We start from the raw sequence: 15,294 nt of genomic DNA, 5'->3' as shown, positions 1-15,294 counted from the left end.
TTAAATATCAAGTATTTAAATACTGATTATTAGCATTTGAGTAAAGATGAGGAAGTCAGTGCGTGTTTTAGTACCTGATTAAGAAACAAGAACAGCCAAAAGAAAAAGCAGATCAGTCTTTTGACTTTACAGACTAGTAGTGAAACAGCGTGTATTTTTTTGTATAAAAGACTTATTGAGGAATTAGGTTTACATTCCGTCTTTGGGTTTTGGTTTTTTTCTAAGGAGTGGTGACAGATTCTTTTGTCATTTGGGAAAAATTCTGCTACATTCAAGTTTCTGCAATATGAGAATTGTACAAGTTATATTAGAATGACAGAGAAGGTTGTAGAGGAGTATTGCTATAAAAAGGCTTAAAAGTAAATTAAATAGTCAAACTATGTCTTTTTTTAAAAATGGATTTAAAATCTATATGTGTGTAGGAAGAAGACAGGATTGTTATTGATCATGACTAAATCAGCTATTACAAAAGGTTATGGGAGATTAGGGAAGCTGTACAGATAAAAATACAGATAGGCACTTCAGATAACCTCCATACCTAGTGGGTAAATATTACCTCACTGTGCGATGGAAAGGCAAAAATTTTTCAACAGTACAAAATACTTAACTAGAAAAGAGCCACCCTGAGACAGTAGCCATAATGAATTCTTAGGAAGAACGTAATTGAAAAGATACCCTTCAAAATGTAGGTGTCATGTCTAAACAAAAGAAACAGAAAAGACATAAACTTCAAAAAGAAGTAAAATCAAGGGAAAAAAAGAAAACAACCTAAAGAGCTTGTTGTCAGAGGCATAAAAGCTAAAAATAAAGGTTTCTTCAAACACATCATAGAAATGTAAGTAGGATATGGTAAAAAAAAGACTCTTGAGACTACGACAGAAAAGATAAATTCTTTTTGCCATTGTTTACCACAAACAATCTCAAGATTATCAGAGTAGAGATAGTTCTAATGGCAAAAGATATCATATATGATTTTAAGAAGAAGACTTTATAACAAAATTATGAATATTATAAAATGATAAAAGTAGGTGTACTTACTAGAACTGATTGCTTTCTACACAGGATAAATAGAAACTTCTATGTGGCTTAGATAAATGGACGGTGAGGTGGATTGAGAGCTGGCTGAATGGCAGAGCTCAGAGGGTTGTGATCAGCCGTGCAGAGTGTAACTAGAGGCCTGTAGCTGTCGGTGTTCCCCAGGGGTCAGTACTGGGTCCAGTCTGGTTCAATTTACTCATCAGTGACCTGGATGAAGGGACGGAGTGTACCCTCAGCAGGTTTGCTGATGATACAAAACTGGCAGGAGTGGCGGCTGTGCTGCTATTCAGCAAGAGCTGGGCAGGCTGGAGAGTTGGGCAGAGAGGAACCTAATGAAGTTCAACCAAGGCAAGTGTAAGGTCCTGCACCTAGGGAGAAATAAGCCCATGCATCAGCACAGGCTGGGGGTTGACCTGTTGGAAGGCAGCTCTGCAGAGAAGGAACTGGGAGTTCTGGTGGACAGCAAGTTGCCCATGGACCAGCAGTGTGCCCTGGTGGCCAAGAAGGCCAATGGTATCCTGGGGGCATTAGGAGGAGTGTGGCCAGCAGGTCCAGGGAGGTTATCCTGCCCCTCTGCTCTGCCCTGGTGAGGCCACATCTGGAGTGCTGTGTCCAGTTCTGGGCTCCCCGGTTCAAGAGAGACAGGGAACTACTGGAGAGGGTCCAGCAGAGGGCTGCAAAGATGATGAGGGGACTGGAGCATCTCCCTTGTGAGGGAAGGCTAAGAAAGGCCTGTTTAGCCTGAAGAAGGCTGAGAGGGGATCTTATCCATGATTGCAAGTATCTTATGGGTGAGTGTCAAGAGGATGGGGCCAGACTCTTTTCAGTGGTGCCCAGAGACAGGACAAGGGGAACAGGCACAAATTGCAACACAGGAAGTTCCATGTGAATATGAGGAAAAGCTACTTTACTTTGAGGGTGACAGAGCCCTGGAAGAGGCTGCCCAGAGAGGTTGTGGAGTCTCCTTCTCTGGAGACATTCAAAACCCATCTGGATGCAACTGTGCAACCTGCTGTATGTGAACCTGCTTTAGCAAGGGGTTGGACTTAGATGATCTCCAGAGGCCTCTTCCAACCCTGACCATGCTGTGATTCTGTGGTTCTGTGAAACTTCAATAAAGAATACAGCTGTTTGACCCAATGTGTAATACCGTATTTGTTAAGAGTCAGCAAATTGCAATCACAAATCTGGCACTGTCATTGGAAATCAATTAGATACTGATAAGATTGTTTAATAGTAGGTATATGAATTTTTCAACTAGCTTTACTCAAGGAGCCTTACATGTGTCTCTTACCCTATGTCAACCTCTTTTTCTTAGGAGAGTATGTTGTCTCATGGATTAATAACATAATGAAAGATAAGTGAAAAAAATGGTAAGAATATATGGTCCCTTTCCACAAGAGATGTAGGGTACCTTTGTGTAGCAGAAGAAATTGTGAAGTTGAACATATTCATAAATGATCTGAAATTTAGAGCTGAAATAGAATATTATAGAAAGTGTCATGATACCAAGTGACTGGATATACGAAATAATAGGTGGAATTCAGATTTGTTAACTACATTTTAAAGTACATGGATAAAAAATTTCTAACATTGTGCACATTGATGGCTATCATTATTTAGGAAAAAAATCTGGAAACCACTGTTGACCATAGTCCAAAAACTTTGCTGTTTGCAGTGATGAAAAAGACAGAGTATTATGAATACTAAGGGAAAAGTTGGATAACAAACCAAAACCAGATTCTGACTGTATCATGCCAGAAAGTAAGTGCAATTGATAAGGGAAAGCTTAGACAAAACTTTTTTTAGACAATGGAGTTTATCAGAAGAATGGACTGCTTTCATATAAGAGTTTAAGGATTCTTTAGTATGGAAAAAGATGAATTAAGGGACAGTATACTGGGGATCAATAAAGTCATAAATGATGTAAACAGTGAACAGTCGTGTAGGTTTTATATCTGTCTTTTTTGATATTAAAAATTAATTTATTAAAAAGCATAAAGCTTGATACCTAAAGCCAATTGAGATCACCTAGAATAACAAGCCTCATTGTGTCATATGTACTTAGTAAAATTAATCTGCTCTCTGCATTTGGGTACCATTTGCTATGGCAATTTTGTTGTAAAGATGTAATAATGAGGTTTTGGTTATGTTATACTTTTATTTTTATTTATGCTGTACCTTTATATGATTGTATTTTTTTTAGACTTTGATTTAAGACTATGATAAGACTTCTTATCTGCATTTTCCATGAGTCTTTTCTTTCTCTTTGTGTTTAATGTCTGATTCAGCTTCATTCTTTGATTTATGATACTATGCCTAGTTCTAGTGAAATCTGATATTTTAATCTCATTAACTCTGCCTCATTTATATGGGTTGATATAATCTGTTCTACATGTTCTGGTCATTCTATCATTCTTTGTTCATCACCTCACTGTCAGTCTTGTCTTCATGATTTTCTCCTTATCCTTCTAATCTCTCTTCTTCTTCCCTCCCTGACATTACTTTTCCTATTATTTTCCTGCATTTTCTCTCATTCATTTAATTCTTTAAGACATTAAATATTTAACAAGCTAGGACTGATTCTCATCAGTATATGTAAAGGGTTTATGATCTCTTTTTAAATGATTTAGCCTACTAGTAATGGTCTGGTTTTCAGTCTAAAGTTTGAAATCTTTCAATTTCTATATAAATAAGGACAATGTTAGTCAATGGAACAGTTTCATTGTGAAAAGGAAACAGTCAAGTCTTCGGTAACAAAATCCTTTTGATTGATTTGGCCTAAACCACTGCAGTGAAGTTCTTTTAAATTTTAATGTAGAAAATTTGGTAAGTACCTTGTTAATTAAACAAGCAAAAGCTTTGTTCTATAGAGTGTACAGGGAATATAATTGCTGCAAGTCACTTTAACAATCTTTAAGATATTTATATTATGTTATGTTATGTTACGTTACGTTACGTTACGTTACGTTACGTTACGTTACGTTACGTTACGTTACGTTATGTTATGTTATGTTATGTTATGTTATGTTATGTTATGTTATGTTATGTTATGTTATGTTATGTTATGGGGTTTTTTTTGTTGTTTTTGTTTTTTGGGGTTTTTTTTGCAATGAGCACAACTGTACAGCTTGAAAACTGAATTTATATACTCAGGAAACAGGATTTGTAGAAGTCATAAGAAATTTTATTTTAGACAGTTACCTTGACTTCAGCAGGCTCCTACAGATGAAAAAGAAGATAAAGTTTTATGCCTGTTTTTGCCTCAAGTGAGTCAACCTTTCTGAAAAAATAGAGAAATCTGTAAGAAAATAAAAATTTGTTTTGTCTTTTGATAACAAAAGATGGAAAGCTAGAACTTGAAGACAAACTTATGATGAACCTTTCAGTAGGAGAAATACTCAGTTACTGTCATTAAAAGGGTCCCCTAAGAAAAGGTATGTGACTCAATGCTGAAAAGTCATTGTGATGAGCTTTAGTATATTTAAAATTATCAAAGCTGTTGCTTCACAATAGAGTAGCCTAAGACTGCATAGCCTTGTGACTTATTCTTAGGGACAAATTTTGTTTTGACATACTTGTATTATTATTATTCTATTGAAAATAAGTTACCCTAATTGCTTACACAACCAATAGTAGAATTTTACTTTTTTCCTCAAAATGCAAAAGTACGTAATGAGATTTTTTTGGCATATGGTTTTGAAATGCATTTTAAAAAAATTATATATCTCTTTCTCAAGATCATCTAAGAAAAGATCATTGATAATATCTTAATTATATAATATCTTAATTACGGCACTGGTTCTTAGAGAAGTCCACAGTATTTTTTTCTTTTAAAGGAAAATCTTTCAAAACCAGTATTGAATGCTAATAATGCCTTGAAAATAACTTTCATCAATCTATCTATTCAAGAGAATTTAAAGTTGGTTTGGTTTTTTTTTCTGGTGTTGTTTTTAATACACTTGTTAGCTGGCTGAGATTGCAAGATTGTGTCCAGTATAGAGCAATAAAAACTTACAGAAAAATGAAATATCTTATTTTTAATGAAAGAATTAGCAAGTGGTTGGGAGTTTTATTTGCTCCAATGGTAACGGAATAGGCTTTCCTAAATGGGAAAAACCCAACCTTTTTTTAAGTGGTAACATGGGAATTGGTAATAGTTTTTGTGGATATGCACTGACCAAGCTGAGATGGTACACTGTACTTTCCTGGTTTTTTTTTTGTAAGGAGTGTTTTGGGATCCAAAAATAAGGAGCTGTGGTTTATTCACTAAGAAACATATCTGGAAGTTCAGCAGGGACTCATAGTTTTGGTTTTATCCCTGCCATATTTGTAAGTACGCAGAAAAATGTTGTAATACTGTAGATAGTATATGTTATGTTTTGCCAGTTATAGTGAACATCAGTATTATATATAACATTTAAAAAACCTTATTCTTATCCCATTCCTTTCACATCATATTAATAGACTACAATTTTGAGTAGATTTAACAATAAAACATATAATATCTTGCCAATGCAGAGCTCATTCCTTTTTATTAGGTGTATGCAGTATTGCATTTCTTATGAAAGCATGCTGATGAATTATAAAGCTTTTCTGTGCTTATACTTTCTCATGTGTGTATACGTTGTTTTTTGGTTTTCACATGACAGAGTTACAAGTTTGGTAAGTTTTGGGGCTAAGAATCAGCAAAGAGTACAGTTGGGGAAAAAATTAATTTCAGGAAGGCAATTAAAAGAAGAACCTGTGTGTGAGGATGGTTAGGTTTGGCTGCCAAAAGTTTAGAGAATCTCTAAGGTTAAGAATGAAAAGGAGCTAACAGTTACTGGAAAACAATATCGGACTTCCAAGTCTTCAGTGTTTTAGCCTATGATGATTCTTTCCAGCTACAGCTTGCTGCTTCTCCTATGAATGATAGCAGCTGGCTTGCAAGGAAGAGAAAGGGATTTTTTTGTCAGCCAGGTGCAGGCATTGTTTTTGTAGTGAATATTTGTCTTGCTCAGAGGTTAAATACCAACCGAAAGACTGTGTGACACACTGGTCCATATACTATACATGTTCCACTATGGAGATATTACCAGTCAGATAATACTGCTTCCACTACCATTACAATACAGCATCCATACCACTTAACTTCTTAAATAGTATTACTCAGCCATACTGCAGATATGTAAGCTGTCAGGTTGCCTATAGCCACATCACTATCAAGCTACAGCCAAGTAACTGTTTCCTTATTATGAATGGTATTTTATTGTACATGTCAAATCTTTCAAAGTCCATTTCAGAATTAAGAAAAAAATGCAGGAATATGGTTTAATTTTCAGGTATAAGATATATGATTCTTGGAAACAGAAAACAATATTACTAGCCTACATAAGTAAAAGTGAAGTAAATCTGCACATATCTAGGAGTGTACAATGCCAGTTCTGAAAGAGCAATTTAACTAAAATGAGACAAAACCTTTTTAAAATGATCTCCAGTCTTATTTTTAGTGATAAGACTATAGCAATTAAAATGAGGATATTCCTAAGGGTTTTAATTATATGCAGGATATTTTGTCCTAAAGGTTCAAATTGTCGAGAATCAGATAGAATAAATTGATGAGCAAATCTTGTGACTGTCTTGGAATGGAGAGGGGAAAAAGTACGCATAATGACTAAATGATGGCATACTACTACAGCTGAAATGCAGAAATTTAGTACTGCAAACTATGTCTGTTGTTGCATGGGTACAGTATAAGTTTTTGTGAATAGCCTAGGTCGTCCTTGTAGGGTCTTGTATCTTTTGGAATTACTGTTGTATGTCCTCTGATCTGCTGTTGTGTTAGTTTAAGCCAGAGGCATTTCAGGGATATATGCTGTAGCTTTCTTACTATTACTTTGAAAGGATTTCATGATTCTCTGAAATTATAGATGGCATTTGTACAGAATTCATTTGATAAAAGAAGGGTTGGTTTGAGAACCTTGTGGTAGTGGAAGTCCGTAAACAGTTCTGGCTGTAGGATGTCATTTGGAAGGATAAGTGGGAAGAGGGAGCTTTGATTGACTCGTGCCTTGGACCTCTTTGATCTCTCTCCATTTACCTGTGGGACAACCTGCCTTGGGTTTACAACTGCATTTTATGGAGGATTTAGGAAGATATTTGAGGAAGGTTTGTTCTCTTTTCTGCTTTTCTGGTAATGAAGCAGAACAATTTGACGATTTTTTTTTGATAAATAGCTGAAAATGTAAAAACTCTATAGGCTGGATTCTTACAGGACAGCCCAAAACCACTGAATGTAAGCACATCCAAGAATGACAGTGGCAATCTCTTCTTTATTCCTTCCTTACAATAGGAAGGTCTATTGTACATCTGCTTTTTTTTTTCTCTTTTCTGGGTTTTGTTAAGATGATGACAAGCAAGCTTAAATATTGTATTTTCCAATATAAAGTATTCTACTTAAAAGATCTAAAAAGTTATTTTGAGCAAAATCAGCATTTGTCCCATGTGCCGAAAGAGAAAGAAATGTTTTACCTATCTTCAACTGTTCATTCCACTTTCCATGATGTTTTTAAACTGATTGTCATGGCTTTGGGCAAAGTTTCTTTGTGGAAAGCTAGGCCTTTTTCATAAACCAGTTCTTCCTTGTTTTATCAATACTTATTTGCTGTGGTAGGGGTGAGGGATATCACATCCTTTGACCTAGGATGTGATATGGGGCATCATATGTTCTTTGAGGTGGTTTAGAAGCGATTAAATTCGTAGGCATTTGAAAATAACTTTTGGATGCTCTCTGCAAGATGTGTCACAGAGATGTTGAACCTAGTGAGATAATTCGGATTCCTCTGTAGTAGTTAGCAATGAACCACAGTGAAGTCTGTATCCTTCTGTTAGACGGTTACTCAGCATACCCTTGCTGAGTAGTGAGATTCTGAAGTAAAACTAATTATTCCAGCTAATTAGTGCTAGGAAGACCTAACACAAACCTGCATGAAAATTTTGTGAGTGTGTCTGGGGTTGTACTTGTTTATTTAATTCTCCCAGGGTGTTGTCTGCTATGTTTTTTTTTGAAAGGGTCGCAGCTGGAGGTGGGTAGGAGGAGGCAGGCTGCCTCTTTGCCTTGTCTCAACTGCTGTCTTGTGACTCAGCCTGAAAACTGAGGAGAAGACACAAGTGGGGGCTGCTGAGCTGTTTTCAGGGAAACCAAATGCTCCAGGGACAGGGAAGGTCAATGACTTGGTAAGTAGCAACACCACAGCGTAAATATAAACTAAGAGACTTGCAAAGAAGTACAGGGAGTAGAGCAATTTCATCATGGATGGAACTAAAAAGGAAGACATCTTGCCTGAGGTCACACCAAGTTCAACAATATAAATAATGCTATTTGACACATCAATGAAGAGAAACAGTTATACTTCTGACTTTGAGCTTCATTCGGAGGGACCTCAATATCAAAGTCCTGAATCAAACTTGTTTCCTGAAGTCCTGAGAGTAGCTCAAAACTGAGAGTTCTTTAGGTCCATCATGAATAAAACCCTCTGAATGACCCTTTGGGTGAATTGAAAGCGGATTAATTTGAAGCTTTCTCATCTATCAATAATCTGTCTAATCTGTCTAATCTCTCTAATCTGACATTAAACCTGATCTGCAAGTGGCAGATTTTTTTTGCATAAAGTAAAAGTTAAAGCAAGCATTTTTGATTCAGATACAAGTTTTCTCCTCAGTGAATGACACAGAATTTGAGGTTTAGTTTCAGTCTGTGTTAGGATAGTTGCAATAGCATAAATGAAATTTATTCTAGTTTAAGGAGGATTTTAGGTACTACATACTGGTCTGTACTCATCTGTTTTACGAGCGAGCAAAATTACATTTCAGAAAAATGTGTGCATAACTTAGAAAAGAAAAAAAAAATCCTATAAGGATTTCCAAGTTGTGTATATACAAATGGATTTAGATGACCTCAAGTAGTGTATTTGAAATTGACTGATTTTTAGCAACTTAGTACAAAAAATGGAACCCTGAAAATCATGACTTCTTATGTGATAGAACTGAGTACATTCACAAAAGCCATGCAAGCAAGGAGGTAAGGGTTATTTTTCGGTTATAATATGCAAATACAACGTTGGATGTAAAAGCTGTCAGCTAGTTAACTCTTTCAAAATGCTTTGCTAACAGCATAAATCTACAAAATAATAACAGGCAACTGTGCAATTTCTTTCTCAGATTATTGTGTAAAAAGATGCTTTCATGGTTCAGCATATGAATGTGTCCTTAGAAAGTGCTACAAGCAATGTAATTTGATCAAATATTCATAATTCTTTTTTTCTGAGCAGCTGCCTATTTTAAGAACCCATGTTAATACATTCCACTGATTAGTGGCATCTAGTAAAAGATGCCTTTCAGGGTAGGCTCTTTTTATTTTTTCTTCTAGCCATATATTTATTTCATAAAATGAAGAAAAGCAGAGGTAAAGATTATAGACACAAATTTACATGAGTGGATGAAAGAGTACCTTTAACCTAAAGCCCATCTGGGAAAATGAGCGGCTTGACATCTGGTTAGTAGGGCTGATCATATAGTGCAGGCAAGGTAATATTTGTTCAAATGGAAATTACATTTGTCCCTTTAAATTTTGATTAATCAATGTGATCATAAGAATGTACTCTTGATCTCCAAATTCCTTGCTGAATAACTGTTCATACATAATGATGCAAATATTCAATGGCAGTATGGATTTGTACAGAGATTTTGCAAGAGCCAAGGGCTTTCTGGGTAAGAATAAATATAAGAAGAAAAAGTAGCTCTCTGTAGTGAAGAGACAGTGATGGGAAAACTAAGGGGTTTTTTAACAACTCTGTAAGGTGTAGAATATATTAATAAATTGCAGATTATTCAAAGATTGATATGAAAGAATTGAAAAATATATTTCAAAGCAAAAATCCCCATTTATTCATTTATTTCCCTAGATCTCTGAATTTGTGTATATCCTGTGAAGATCTCTATTCTTAGAAGATATTACAGTGAGTTGTATTTGTGTAAAGTAAAATATAGCAGTCAATTTTTCTTTGCTGATGTATTTAATGGGAAATACATGTTCATGTCCAGTTTCTTGCCAATTGTTATTCTGTTTTCCTTCTATTTGTGCTATTAATTAATTAATAATTCAGGAAAAAAACACCCTTAATTCTTCCTAAATACTTACTTCCTCCAAATAAAGTAGCATACATATTTCACTGATAAATATCATTATTTCTTTATTTCTACATTTATTATAGTTCTTAAAGTATATCTTCTTTGACATAGTGCATACCTCGTCCATAAATTCCAGATAGTTTCTATATTTGATATGCATATGCCCCTACTACTTTCACATGAAAATATAAATATAAATATAAAAAAATGCAGCAGATGCTACCCTTTCCCTGCTATAGTTGTAGCAACAAAAGGGAATATTGTAACAGTGGTTTCAGTACTCAGCCTATGTGTGGTTGTTTGCTCCTGGATATTACATGATCCTTTCTCCCTTGCCTTCCTAATTTGATGTTAACACTCCAGCAATTCTTTTGCTCATTCTCATCCTACATGCAATGAAAACCAATCCTTTTGTTAGTTATCAACTCGGCAAGAAAAATTAGTGATCTTTGGGCAGTTACAGCAGAACTGCCATGCATATTTCATTCAATAAAGACAGCCCAATTCCAAAATGTTGTGAAAACTCATACTCAAACCTCATGCCCATACTTCAGTTCTGCTAAGGCCAACACATTAATTATTTGTGTTCTCTAAATTATTTGTGTGACAGAAGGAAGCTATGTACTGTGGTCATAACAAGTGCTGCCTGATGCATCTTTAATATTACTGTCTCTCTTCAGAGTTCGCCATATCTTTCTGTTCGTAGCTGGGCTTGTGTATACTCAGGTGAAAAGAAGCATGAAGATTTACAAGATGCATAAGCAAATCCAAGGCTTGAGCATTCAAGTATGCAAGATGCATGTAAACTTACAATAGGTTCAAATATTAGTACATCTGGAAGAAGCAGAGTGACTTCAGTGAGACTATTTTTACTCATTCTACCATTAGTGACAATTCCTTCTAATTGGAGCAGTCTGCAGATTTTGTTAAAAGCTTGTTACATTTTTCTGTGCTTTTAAGAAGTTCCAGAAAAATAGATTTGGCAACATTCTCAATATTACTTTCCCAAACACCAATTTGTTGTTGCAAACTTACTTCAGTTTGATTTACTAGTGTAATTCATTTATCGGTTTTGTGTTCATGACATTTATAATTCACAGTTGTTGGCATTTACAGCAAGTTGGCAGATCTCATCACAATATTACATCAAAGTCAATTTGAATTAATTCATTAATTAAAAAGTCTATTGTAATTTGATTTCTTTTCAACAATTGCTGGTAACAGTGTCTGCTGCCAGCTAATCTTGGTTATTTAAAACAATGACAAAAAGAAAACATTATGGCTAGCTGAGTAGAATTGCATTGCTTAGGGCTTACAGTTAAAAATATGAGCATTTGCAATTAGCTTTGATATGATGTTCAGATCGCATTTCCTTGATAAGGAAAAAAAAAGGCATCAGGTAGGTTGTTACTCAATATGCAGGTGATAGCAATAGTTCTTTAGGTATTCAGGTTCTGCATTAGGATTTATATAATGTGATCTTTGATTATATATGTACAAATCAGGCATGCTGAAGGCTCAAGACTGTCATGTCCGGAACAAATCTCAAGAAAGCTAGAAAAAAATGCAGTTTTGATTTAGCAGAATAAAATATTCAAATCATAAAACCTATATGTCTTTGAATATTTTTAATGTTTAAAATTCTGATGAGTGTTACATTTTCCTTTGCCAATTAGTAGTTTCTTTGTTTCAGAAAAGCCTGTTCTTTTTCTTTCCTTCCCTTTAGGATGTAGTTTTCTCCAATCAGAGAGTTAGGATGTTTATTTATTCAAGAACAAAAATATATTCTCCAGACATACACAGAATTACAAGTTCTCTGGAATAATATACATGCAGGGCTGAATTCTGCTCATAATAAATTAGTGTAATTTAGGAATGACTTAATAAGAATAAATGATATTCAAATAGTAAGCAGCAGAATTTTTAGTAGCATTACCCTCTCCTCCACTGCCTATGAACCCCAAAACAAAGTAAAAGACATGAATAATTTTATTGGGAGAAGTTTCTGTTTATCGAAAAACATATTTTACACTGTAAAAACATTAACTTTTAGGTGTTTGTATAATTACATGGTGCCTGCCAGTACTGTCTTAGGTGCAGACACCATTATCCACAATTTACTTTTTGTAAAGTCCTGGAAAACAAATTCTTTTGTCTGAATTTGCTTTGACTATACAAACTGCCATCACTTTAAAAAAAAAAAAATAATATGCCAGCAAGCCAAAATGTTATATATGAAAAATATTTCAAGTTTAGCTTTAAGATGAAGAAAATTAAACTCAAATTTTATTTACCATCTATATACTAAAGAGTTTTTGCTTTGTAAAACATTCATGCTGTACCAACTTTTTTCCTTTTCTTTACACAGAATTCAACATTACCAAACACAAACATCTTTGCAAGGTTCTTTCACTGTCTTCCTCTGGTCAAAATAGATCATGAGTTCCTCTTGGCAGAGTATACAGGGGTTTCAGTTATTCCACAGAAGAGCTCCTGCACACTCTGTATTGAAACATTCCCACATTTAACAATTGAAGACTCATTTTGCTTAATCAGACTCTTGAGGCAAATGGTCTGATTTCTTTTTCTACTAATCTACATTTTATGCTCTTCTTATCTCTATTTGTCCATACTGAATTCTGAAGTTATTCTGAAATGAATTCTAAAATTAACTTCAGTTCTAGGAATAGATTAATAATAATATAATTTAGCTTATATGCAAATTATAAGTTAAATGCAGGGCTTTGACTAATATTCCCAGATTTTGCTGCCTAAGTTGTCTCACCTGCATTTAAAGTTGACTCCAAGTTTTGTCTCACACAGAGGGAAGGGCAACTTGATTTCATGTTCAGGATCAAACTCTTTTTCACTTGATAAAATGATAATAAAATGAGAAAAACACAAAGAAAAAAAATCTTTATTGTAGTGTAACTGGCCCTGGCGAGCCATCCCTCTTTTACTGAGGCATGGAACAGAGTTACCAAGGGAGAGTCTTATCTTACAATATCTCACATACCTTACAATGACTGCCAGTTTTGAGTAATTTTCTGCATTTTGTTGCTGTCATGTAAAATTAGAATGACCTGAAGTTTAATTAAACCTTGTAAGCAGTACCTATCTGCCCAATACAGGATGAGTACTCACTGTTCTGAGAGAAAATTCGTAGATCTTTTATCTTTTCACATTACTGCAAATCTGGATTTTATAATGATTTTTTTCTCCAATCTCCGCCCCCCCTCCCCGATTGTTATATATATTAGAAAAGATATATATGTTTTATATGCATATGTACATATGTCTCCCTGCCCCCCAAATCATCTACATATTTAATTTTGATTACATAATTCTCTTAGTATAAAATATCTAGTGTGATGTTGTGGAATGGCATGGCTTAGATCTGACAAATGCATCTATTTGCTACAAGAGAAACAAAGATGTGAAACAGTAGTAACAAATCTAAAGTTTCCATGCACAATTTCCTGTAACCAATTACTAAAAAAATATTTTCTATCAACACTTTGTTTCCAGCAGATGATCTTCAACTTACCTCCAACAGCTCGAGCAGGTGCAGATATGTATTAATAAAAATACTATACCTTCACAAACATTATTCTTCCTTTTGAAATAATAAACCAAATGTAATGTTCCTTGGTTTACAGGACTGACTAGGACAGCAATAGCTGCAGTAGATCGTCATGGATCAGATGCACCTTTTGCCACTGTGCTGACTTGATATGTGAAATCTTGGTATGATATTGAGAAATGTCCCATAAAGTAATTCAGGCTTATTGTTGGACAGAAGGCATTGAAATGGCTTGTGTTGCAATTGGGAGTTGCTGTATTAAGCTCTAATTTGTGGTTTATTCTAGAGGAAAATATTCAGTTAAGATAATTAATACATAATACTTTATTTTTTGTTTTCTTTGGTAGATTATCACAGATGTATATTATACTTCATTTCTGTTTACATATACATTTAGAGAGAGTAGCTGATATCTGATATCATTGTAAGTTTGGAGATCTTTGGATGCATTATTTTAAACAAAAAATATAGGCCAATGTTGTTCTTTCCATACTGGCTGAATTTAGTTATTTCATTAGAAAACATTTTATATATGTAGATGCATAAACTTTCTATGTGAGGTGAAATCCAGAGACTGATTAAGTGGTTGCGAAAACCTTCAGTAGTGGACACTTGCCTATCTATCAGATAAGGGAAAGCTTTTCTTTCAGCTACTTCTGCTTGTTTGTATTAGATAAAGAGTTTACATTCTCACTGTCGTCTAAATAAAAGACATCCATAAAATGCAGTTTATTCGACTCACCTTTGTCAGATATCTCATCATATTTATTTGCAGAAGTTAAGAGAGAATTTGCCCTTTGCTAGTTTTAGCTTGCATCAATTGAGACTTTTAATTTAATTTTCAGTAACCCTCTTCGTATCAAAGATGAATGTATGCTGTTTACACTGTTTAAGATCAATTTTACATGAACTATACTCTGGTGATGCATATGATGGGAGCATGATGTTTCTTTTCTGGACTCATTTTTCATCTTGTTTTTCAAGTTAATGTTCTTCTATTTATTCTCCACCACCATTTTCTTGGTTCCAGTTTGTGTCCCATGACATTCAGCAATGAAAACTCAGATGCCAAAATTAACATAGAAAAGAAACTTGTTAAGCACATTATTACACTGAATTTCAAAAAGGAAGTAAGATATGAAGAATGGTGAACAGAAATGTATTTTTCCTGCACTAACAATGGCAAGTGAGCAGGATAAACACAGCTTCTAAACCTCATCTGAACGTTTGAGAATGCAGGCTGTTACTGACTTCCCCGCCCCCCCCCCCTCCCCCCCCCTCACAGAAAGTTTAAACTTTGCAAGTACAAAAACTTAAGTACACTTGCCTTGAGATTGTACCTTTTATCTGTTTCTTGGGAGACAGGGCAGAAAGCTCTGTGCCTCTTGTAGCAATGTCTGAGGGTGACAAAAATTGGAGCTGAAGGTACAAACAAGCTACCTTAAAAATCATAAACGATTTTCAGGTCCTTTCTAAGGATAGCCAGAGGGAAGACTGCTACA

At 34.8% G+C, this 15,294-nt stretch overlaps 1 long non-coding RNA gene across 1 annotated transcript; it reads left to right on the top strand.

Moving 5' to 3' along the window:
- Positions 1-7,040: 7,040 nt before the first annotated feature.
- LOC114014651 (uncharacterized) lies at positions 7,041-14,607 on the top strand. The gene is made up of 3 exons (XR_003558225.2): positions 7,041-8,256; positions 9,984-10,037; positions 13,869-14,607. It is a non-coding gene; the product is annotated as an uncharacterized LOC114014651 (long non-coding RNA).
- Positions 14,608-15,294: the final 687 nt, after the last annotated feature.

The sequence above is a fragment of the Falco cherrug genome, chromosome 3 (assembly GCF_023634085.1).
Source record: "Falco cherrug isolate bFalChe1 chromosome 3, bFalChe1.pri, whole genome shotgun sequence".
NCBI lineage: Eukaryota > Metazoa > Chordata > Aves > Falconiformes > Falconidae > Falco > Falco cherrug.
This window is presented reverse-complemented; position numbering and strand designations above follow the sequence as displayed.